The 8,211-nt window shown below is 41.0% G+C and overlaps 1 pseudogene; it reads right to left on the minus strand.

Moving 5' to 3' along the window:
* Window positions 1-4,504: 4,504 nt before the first annotated feature.
* LOC129076458 (TBC1 domain family member 12-like) lies at window positions 4,505-7,916 on the minus strand (annotated as a pseudogene).
* Between the last annotated feature and the right edge of the window lie 295 nt (window positions 7,917-8,211).

Here is an 8,211-nt window from a genome sequence, read left to right on the forward strand (position 1 = left end):
GAAACACAGTGCAGGCAGGCAGTTTGGTGCAGAGGCAGATAGTTCAGTGCAGGCTTCTCCCTCAAGTGCAGTTTGCTTGAGAAATGGCTGTTAGACTCTGCTCTTTTAAATTTGACACCAGTTAAGTCATCAGGAGCCCTTCTTGGTAGATATCTTCATGCTCAGGATCCACAATATGTTTGTTTCGTCTCCAAACCTTCCTTTGCACTCTGCAAACATATTGAGAACTAGATAGAGAGTGAGAGAGAAGAGTATGTTGGGGGCTGAAGGAGTGGGGATGTTAACTGTAGTCAAACCTCAGTTCCTGAATGTCTCCTATCTAGACAATTTGGTTCTCCACCAAGTTGTTCAAGGAAAAAATATCTTGGTTGTCAAAAAAAATATCGTGGGTTGTTCTTGACCCGACAACCCTTTTGAGCTGATACATTTCATTTCCTTTTTGTTAAATTTTCATTTACATTTCATGTCCCTTTTTAAAAAAGTATTTATAGATTAAACAGTATATTAGACATGTACCATATATTAAAAAGGTTAAAACAGAATCATTTGGGGGCCTGGAACAGATTAATTCAATTTACATTATTTCTAATGGAAAAAAGGATTCAGTTTTCAAACAAATCAGTTCTCAAACAGTCTTCCAGAATGAGTTAAGTTCAAGAACTGAGGTTCCACTGTATTAATATTTATCATATTAGAAATTGAAGTTGAGAAATGTTTATAATTCTTATTGTTGAATCATATGGCAATAACAATAAATGTATTTGCATATTAATAACATCTTAATAACATTATAAAATTAGTTCTGACGTCACAGATGCCCTGAGATGCATCCTAAAATAAAGTATGAGTTTATTCCAGAACATAAAAGGACACAATTGAGGAGGGTTCCCCATCACCCCAGCCACCACAGATGAGGAAATAAATCATTTTAGATACTCTTGCTCAGCTGCCAGGAGAAGGGGCTAGTGATTCCCTCCAGTGGAGAGTGCCCCGACCTTCTCTTGAAGTGGCTTTTATTGAGAATCGTATGTACAGGGGTATACAGCATGTATACAAAGTTTATTAATCAATGCCTAAAGGCTGTGTTTACAGAAAACAGGAAGAGATCAGAGATAACAATTGAAGGAACACAGAGATTTGCCTCAGATCAGGGCCTGGTAGACAGGGTGGCACCCGTTGGGCCCTGAATCCTGGGAAAATGATCTCATCCTATGCTTGGACCCCAAACATCAGTACTCATTAACCCGAGGGCATTCTTAGCAAAATAAGTTTCATAGGATTTAGTGCATTCCTTTTCCAGGCCTAATTGTCCCTGGGAACCACCTGATCCAGTTTAGGGCTGTACCTGCCTTTAGTATTATTTCACTGACCAGGTCAGGTGAAGCGAAGCAGCCAAGAGATAAGGAGACTTCTTTCAGATGGAATGTGGACTCTGGCCATCTGAGAGCCAGGGGTGAAGGTCTTCTGCCCCATCTCCATGTCCTCCCTAATGGCATCCATGTGACTGTGCCTGTCTTAGGTTGCCCCTGCCATCGAGGGGTCTTACCCTTCATTGACTAACCAGCCATCTTCCAGGGCCAAGAAGGGTAACATGAGGGAGGCAGGGGCTGTGCCCCTGCTGGGGGGACAGGATTTATCTCCTCAGTGGCCTGTTTTTCCAAGGTCTCCTTGCTCAGCTCCAGCCTTGGGGCCCTCTCGCCTGTCAGTGAGGCTACTGTTTCTGAAACCAGGCAAGACAGTTCTCAACATATAATGAATGGCAAACCTTGGAAACAATCTACCATTTTAACTTAAGTGTACAGTTCAGTAGCACTAAGTATATTCACATTGTTGTGCAGCCATAACCACCATTCATCCCAGAAATCTTTCATCTTCCCAAACTGAAACTCGACACCCATTGAACAATAACTGCTCATCCTCCCAGCCCCACCTCAGAACCTACAAAACCACCATTCTACTTTTATTTGCCTTGGTTTATAAAACCTGAATCTGAAAACCTTGGCATATGTTAAAATCTTAGCAAAGTTTGCTCAGTTCTGATGGTCTAGTTTCCTTGGTTTACTGTTTATTGCCTTCACTTACAAAGTGAAAAATTTATTCTGTGTAATTTATCTAGGTTGCAGAAGATTCTGTCTTATCAGTATAATTTTCTATGCTTTATGTTAACTTTATTACATTCTTGACTGTTTTTAAAATGCAGAGATTTCTCACTTATGAAAGAACTAATGTTCTTTACAATCATGTTACAGTTCATGCTTATTTTTAGATGTTTTATTTTCACTTTCAAATAGAGCTAACTACTATATCTTAAGAACCTATGATTCTATCTTAAGTGTTCACATTTCTTGACAACTTTTGGTTTTTGCCCCACTGAAATTCAAATATTTGTTCCTTTACTTCATAAAAGAGAGGTATTAAAAATAATTCCTTTTTATTTGTTATGTTACTATTAATGTGTTTCATGGAAAGTCATCAAATCACAAAATGTGCTCAGCATTTCCTAGGTTAAATTAAAGGTAAAATATTAATGTCAATATTTTAGTCCTCAAATGCTTCATGGGCAGTCTTTGGAAATTTGTCAAGGTTTCTCTTTATCAGTGTCCTGATGGTACTTTGCTTGATGTTAGGTAATATGATGTTTCTAATCATGTTTGCTATTATTTAAAATGTTTATTTGGGTAGAGTCTTACTTTTTTTATTTGAATCTTACATCTTCTAGTCCAGTGGTTTTCATTTGGGGATAAACATCAGACTTATCTGTAGACTTTAATTAAAACACAAATGTTTAAGAAATACTCAGAATTTCTTGACTTGATATTCTTTTTTTAAAAATTTTATTTATTTATTTTTTAGACAGAGGGGAAGGGAGGGAGAAAGAGAGGGAGAAAAACATCAGCGTGTGGTTGCCTACGATGTGCCCCCTACTGGGGACCTGGCCTGCACCCTAGGCTTATGCCCTGACTGGGAATCAAACTGGTGACCTTTTGGTTCACAAGCTGGTGCTCAACCCACTGAGCCACACCAGCCAGGGCTTAACTTGATATCCTTGATACATTCTTGGTATATTCTGAGTATATTGAATATGTGTGTGTACTGTATTTTGCCATGTATAATGAGCACTATTTTGCCCAAATATTTTAGGAAAAAATAAAGATGTGCATTATACATGGGTATAATAATTACATGCCATGGGTATAATAATCCCATGTATAATGCACACAAAAACATATGAGTGCATTATGCATGGCAAAATACTGTATATGAATTATGATTCAGGAATTTTGTATATCTCAGTTTTACCTCTGTAAATTCTATATGTTTGTTTATTATAAATCAGATGTGATATTCACCATCTTCTTTGAAAAACAGCCTTAATCATTATCCCTACTGACATTGTGTCTAAAGATTGATTGATTGATTTGCATTAGCTTTTCCTTGTATGACACAGGAACTACCAAATTTTCTTGTCAGTAGTATCATTCTTGTTATGAACCCTCTTCAAATTTATTACCAGTCATTTTAAGTCTTTAGCACCTATAGGTAATTTTGTATTACTTGATGCTCCCCTGAAGGCTCTGCAATCGCTGCAGGCCAGAGTTCACACCTTCAGCAAAGAAACATGGTCTCAGAGCCTGTGGAAAAAGACTGCACTCGATCCTTCAAACCTTCAAAGAATAGATATTGAGCACAGGTTTCTGACATTACAGCTGTTAGTGGGCAGAGTTAGGATTTCCAAAACTCTTGAGTCAAAAAGCTGATGAGTTCATGTTCTTGATACTACTAACCCAAGGTCCAGCAGAACAAGAATTGATTACATAGAACTGAATGAACTCATGAGAAGTGATTGTAGCTATTTGGAATATTGTTGATGCTGTTTCAATGTTCTATTTCCTGTATATATAAGGAAGCCTTTTCTCTTTCTTATTATCTATAACCCACAATGATTTATTAGATTCTGGTTTTGTGCTTGAAATGGAAAATTTTAAATAATAGCTCATTCTTCCTGCCTAACCTACCCTCCCAAATTCAGAAATTTTTATTAAATATTTTACTTTTAAATGGAAAGCTATTTGCATACATTCAATAAAAATCTACTCACTTTTTTTACTAGATATAATTGGAAAAAAATTGTTCATTCACTAAGGCTTTGTCTGGAATGTCGTATTTAAAAATGATGCTTATAAAATTGGGTACAACCAGCCACTGTTTTTTTCCCCAAAAGCTGTTTTAAAATGTTATGGCATTCAACTGTTCAACCCAAATTATGGAGTATGAGCTATCCATTTATACTTTTTCATTTGTAAAGTGTCTCTTCAAAATATTTTAATAATAATTTCAATACATTATTCATTTCCTTTATTTTACTCACGAAATTCAAAATCAGCTGTTTTTCATCTCTTGGATTTTTTTGGATTTCTCCAGCTTTCTTCCATGTTGCTTACACAGGAAACAAAATGCTGTTATCAAATATACTTTTTTACACTTCATTTGTTTATTGTGAGGATTAGCTATTGAAAGCAATTCTGTTATTCTCGTCTCCTCCTTGAATATCCTTTATTATGGACACAGAGACCTAAGTCCATTTACTGGCACTTCTCTGAGTGGCTGCAATACAGCTGAACTGCTTTCCTGGCACAATATCCTCTGCCAATTCAGTTAGCAACTGTGGTATATGAATAAAGTTGAACTGCAGGAAAATGCCTTCATATACTTGGAGGATTTCTAGCCTACTTCTCAATAAAAATTTCTCCCTGTCTCTACAGAATACATCCCAGACTGGACAGACCAGGTCAAGTAGATTTGAGATACTATGTGAAGATCCAGTCTATCAAGTATACATCTGGTGCAAGACCCTAAGGCCTGATGTGAAAAAACAGTTTGAAGAAAGTGTCCTCAAAAGAATACTTCATATATCCTAAAATATTTCAACATCTTGTTGCAATCCACACAGAAACAGGCCAACTGGCATGACTTATTAATGAGATTTCCAAATGTAGTAAAGACATCTATCTCTTCTTAATTGAGAATGTGTCCTGTCTCAATGAAGGACATCCCTTGGACATAACCAACATCAGACTTATAATATGAATATGCTCCCAAGATACTGTGTAAAGCGTCATAATATGGGTTGTCCTTGTGCAAGGTGTAGGGAGATGGAAATACATAGAACATGTCTAGCTTTATTCCAAACTGGCATCTGTATCATCAACAGATACACTTCCTACATTTAGAGAATGGTTACACTTCCTGCATTTAGAGAATGATATGTTTAGAGAGAATGTGTTTTACTGAAGCTTTTCCATCATTCCTTTCCTTTGTAGAGAAGTACTTCATAAAGTTCAGGAATGACATTTAGTTCACTTCCTACAGAACTCCAAACTTGACCGTGGACACTAGGGGGCAATCTCTGCACCTCAATTCTCCAGCCTTCCTACCTACTACGTATATAGTTTCCCAAACACGCAGCATTTTACTGGTCCCAATTATTATATTGCATTATTTTCTTTCTGCTTAACTTTTTTAAAATTTTTTTAATGTACTCTTTAGTTTCTCAACGTTGAGATTCAGCTCAGTGGTGCAATGTTCTCCATGAAGTTAAGCTTCTTCCACAGATTTGGTGGGAGTCAGAATGGTAGTAGAAAGAGGCTCAAATTTGAAATTGTTATGTTATGAAGACTGAAGCGGTGGTTTACAGGTCCTCACTGTTGGTGCTTCATACTCCTGCTGAATTATTTTTGGAACCTTTCTAAAGATTCTCTCCAGAAGGGACTTTACCAAATAATTTCCAACCGGGAGCACTATGGACAACTGATCGAGCTCCTTTGTCTTTTTTGGAAAAGGTTTCAGACAACCAGGGGCAAGTGGAAGGGCGTTCTGGAAGTTGAGAGAGGGGATCACACCCGCTAACTCCCTGCTGCTCCAAGTCTAAGGTCTTCCGTGCCTGCCGCCACGAGGCCGCTTTGAGGAGAACACCCTGCCCATGCCCTCAGCAACCTTGTTGCCAGGCCCCTCCAGGTGGACATGACCACAGGGGAAGGGGGAAGGCTCCCTGCCAACCTGGAGAGCTGTTGCCAGGGCCTGACCACTCACTTTTAGGGAATTAAGGTCGACCTTATAGAAACAATGCTGAGAAAGCCCTCCTGCTGCCTGACTTTCAGGGTCCAGCCTTAGAGCCCCTAAGAGAGGTCACTTCCTTGTCAGACCATGAGCCTAGAGATGTTTGGAGAACTTGGCAAAAAGAGGAAGTCACACAAAATGTATAGGTACTGCAGATGAAAACCAGCGGATACTGTTTATTGGACTTGTTCTTAGCCTCAAGACAGCAAGTAACAGACGCTTGAGAAGTCCAGCCTGAGATTCCCTATGGAAACCTCTTAGCAGAGCAAACTTAAAGGAGGCCTTTACGCTACATAAACGTTCTTGCTGCACCGCTGTAAATACTCAGGCCAAATCTAATGAGACCAGACTCATTTTGTGGTCAAGAATCGTCTTTCGTCTCTTTTCACGGGCAGCGAGAGGATTACATTGTACGGGACGAGGGGCGCCGCCGCCACCGCCGCACCCGCAGCCCCAGCCAGGGATGGGGCGAGGGCGGCAACCTCCTGAATGACTCCGGCCCCCAGCCGCTGCCCCGAGGCGCTCGCCCTCCCTCAACTCCTGCCCACGCCGAGGGGAGGCAGTAGCGGGAGGAGCAGCCGCCCCCGCCTCGCCCGAAAGGCTGAGTCGTTGCCCTCGGCGCCCCCGGGAGTCCAGAGGGGCGGCGGAGAGGTGCTCCGAGCAGGGTAGCGTGGCCGAGCGGGGCGAGCTGCGCTCCTGGTGGGGAGGCCCGGCCATCGCGCACTTCCGCTCGCTCGCTCGCTCTTTTCGCACCGCTTTCTGCCTGCCGGGCTTGGAGACGAGGAGTTTAGAAGCAGCTCTTCACGGAGAAGATAGACATCAGTGACCTCATGGCCTGCTTGCTTTAGGGCTGCTACCAACGAAGGGATATCCCATTTCCCGCTTCCTGAGGTGGCTGGTGTAGCTCCCCTGGCTGGAACAGGATCCTGCAAAATGAAATCAAACCCAGGTGGTCAGGACTTTTTTCCTAATCTCAGACAGAATGCGTGGAACATTCAGAGCTCATTGTTGTAAGACTATGGAAACTCTTCCTGATTTTGAAAATACGGTAAGCAAGTTCAATGTCACAGGCTTCTGGGGCAGACCAAATTAGACAGCACGTGTGAAAGAACTATGAAATGTTAGCAAGTGCATCCCATTCACCTCACAGTTGGGCAACCTGAGTCTGGCTGTAGAGGGAGAAAACAAGAAAAACAAAAGTCTATATTATGAAGGAGGAACTCAAGGAAGGTTAGCAGGAGGAAATCCTCCCTTAGACACAATATTTAGAGGAATACAAACTTCCTAGTGTGAAGAAGGAAAGACTATCAGTAAGACAGTCAAGCTAATCAAGAGAGTCAAGATAGTCAAATGTCAGTCAAGCCAAAACAATACTTGAAATCCCCTTTAACAAGTAATGAGGGGTACAATGCATGAAAAAACTCAAGCAGAAGAGGATGACCATAAAAGACAAGGTGATGATGGTGTAGATGGACATCTGTTTCTCCATGGTCGCCCCAGATCAGGCAGAGGTCGTAGGGTCCAGGGCAGTTATCAGTTCTGCAGTGGATAATGGCTGGGCTCACCAGTGGCAGGTGTTGGTAGGTGAGAAGGAACAAAAACACGTACTGCTTGCCAACCTGCAGGAGGAAGTAAAGGAGGTACAAAAACAAAAGCATCTTCTCCTGATGGAAGTTCAAGCTGGACTTCTTCGGAGAGGAGACGTGCTCCTGGATTCTCACCATGGAGCCCTCCTCCACTTTACCTGCCACTGACTCCACTGACTTGGCCTTGATCTGCTTATGCCCAATCAGAGCCATGAAGAATTCCATGAGTAAGAAGAGGGCTAAGAAGATTTAAAAAAAAAAACAAAAAAAAAAAAAAAAAAAAAAACAAATTTCCAGTACAGAACTGCTAAAACTGTCTTCAAAACACTCAATCAAGCAAGGATAAGTGACATTGCTATGGCACCAAAAATGTTCATGGATGGGGGACCAGGGCATGTGGACCACAGGCATTAACATTCTATATACAGCATTGAAGTCAAACCACAGCTGCCACCCGAGGTACTATAGTAGCCGGATTTGTCTGGGGCCACAGAGTGGAAAGCAGGGA

This window comes from Pteronotus mesoamericanus, unplaced genomic scaffold (genome assembly GCF_021234165.1).
Source record: "Pteronotus mesoamericanus isolate MK-2021 breed Mesoamerican mustached bat unplaced genomic scaffold, CSHL_Meso_final contig_591, whole genome shotgun sequence".
NCBI lineage: Eukaryota > Metazoa > Chordata > Mammalia > Chiroptera > Mormoopidae > Pteronotus > Pteronotus mesoamericanus.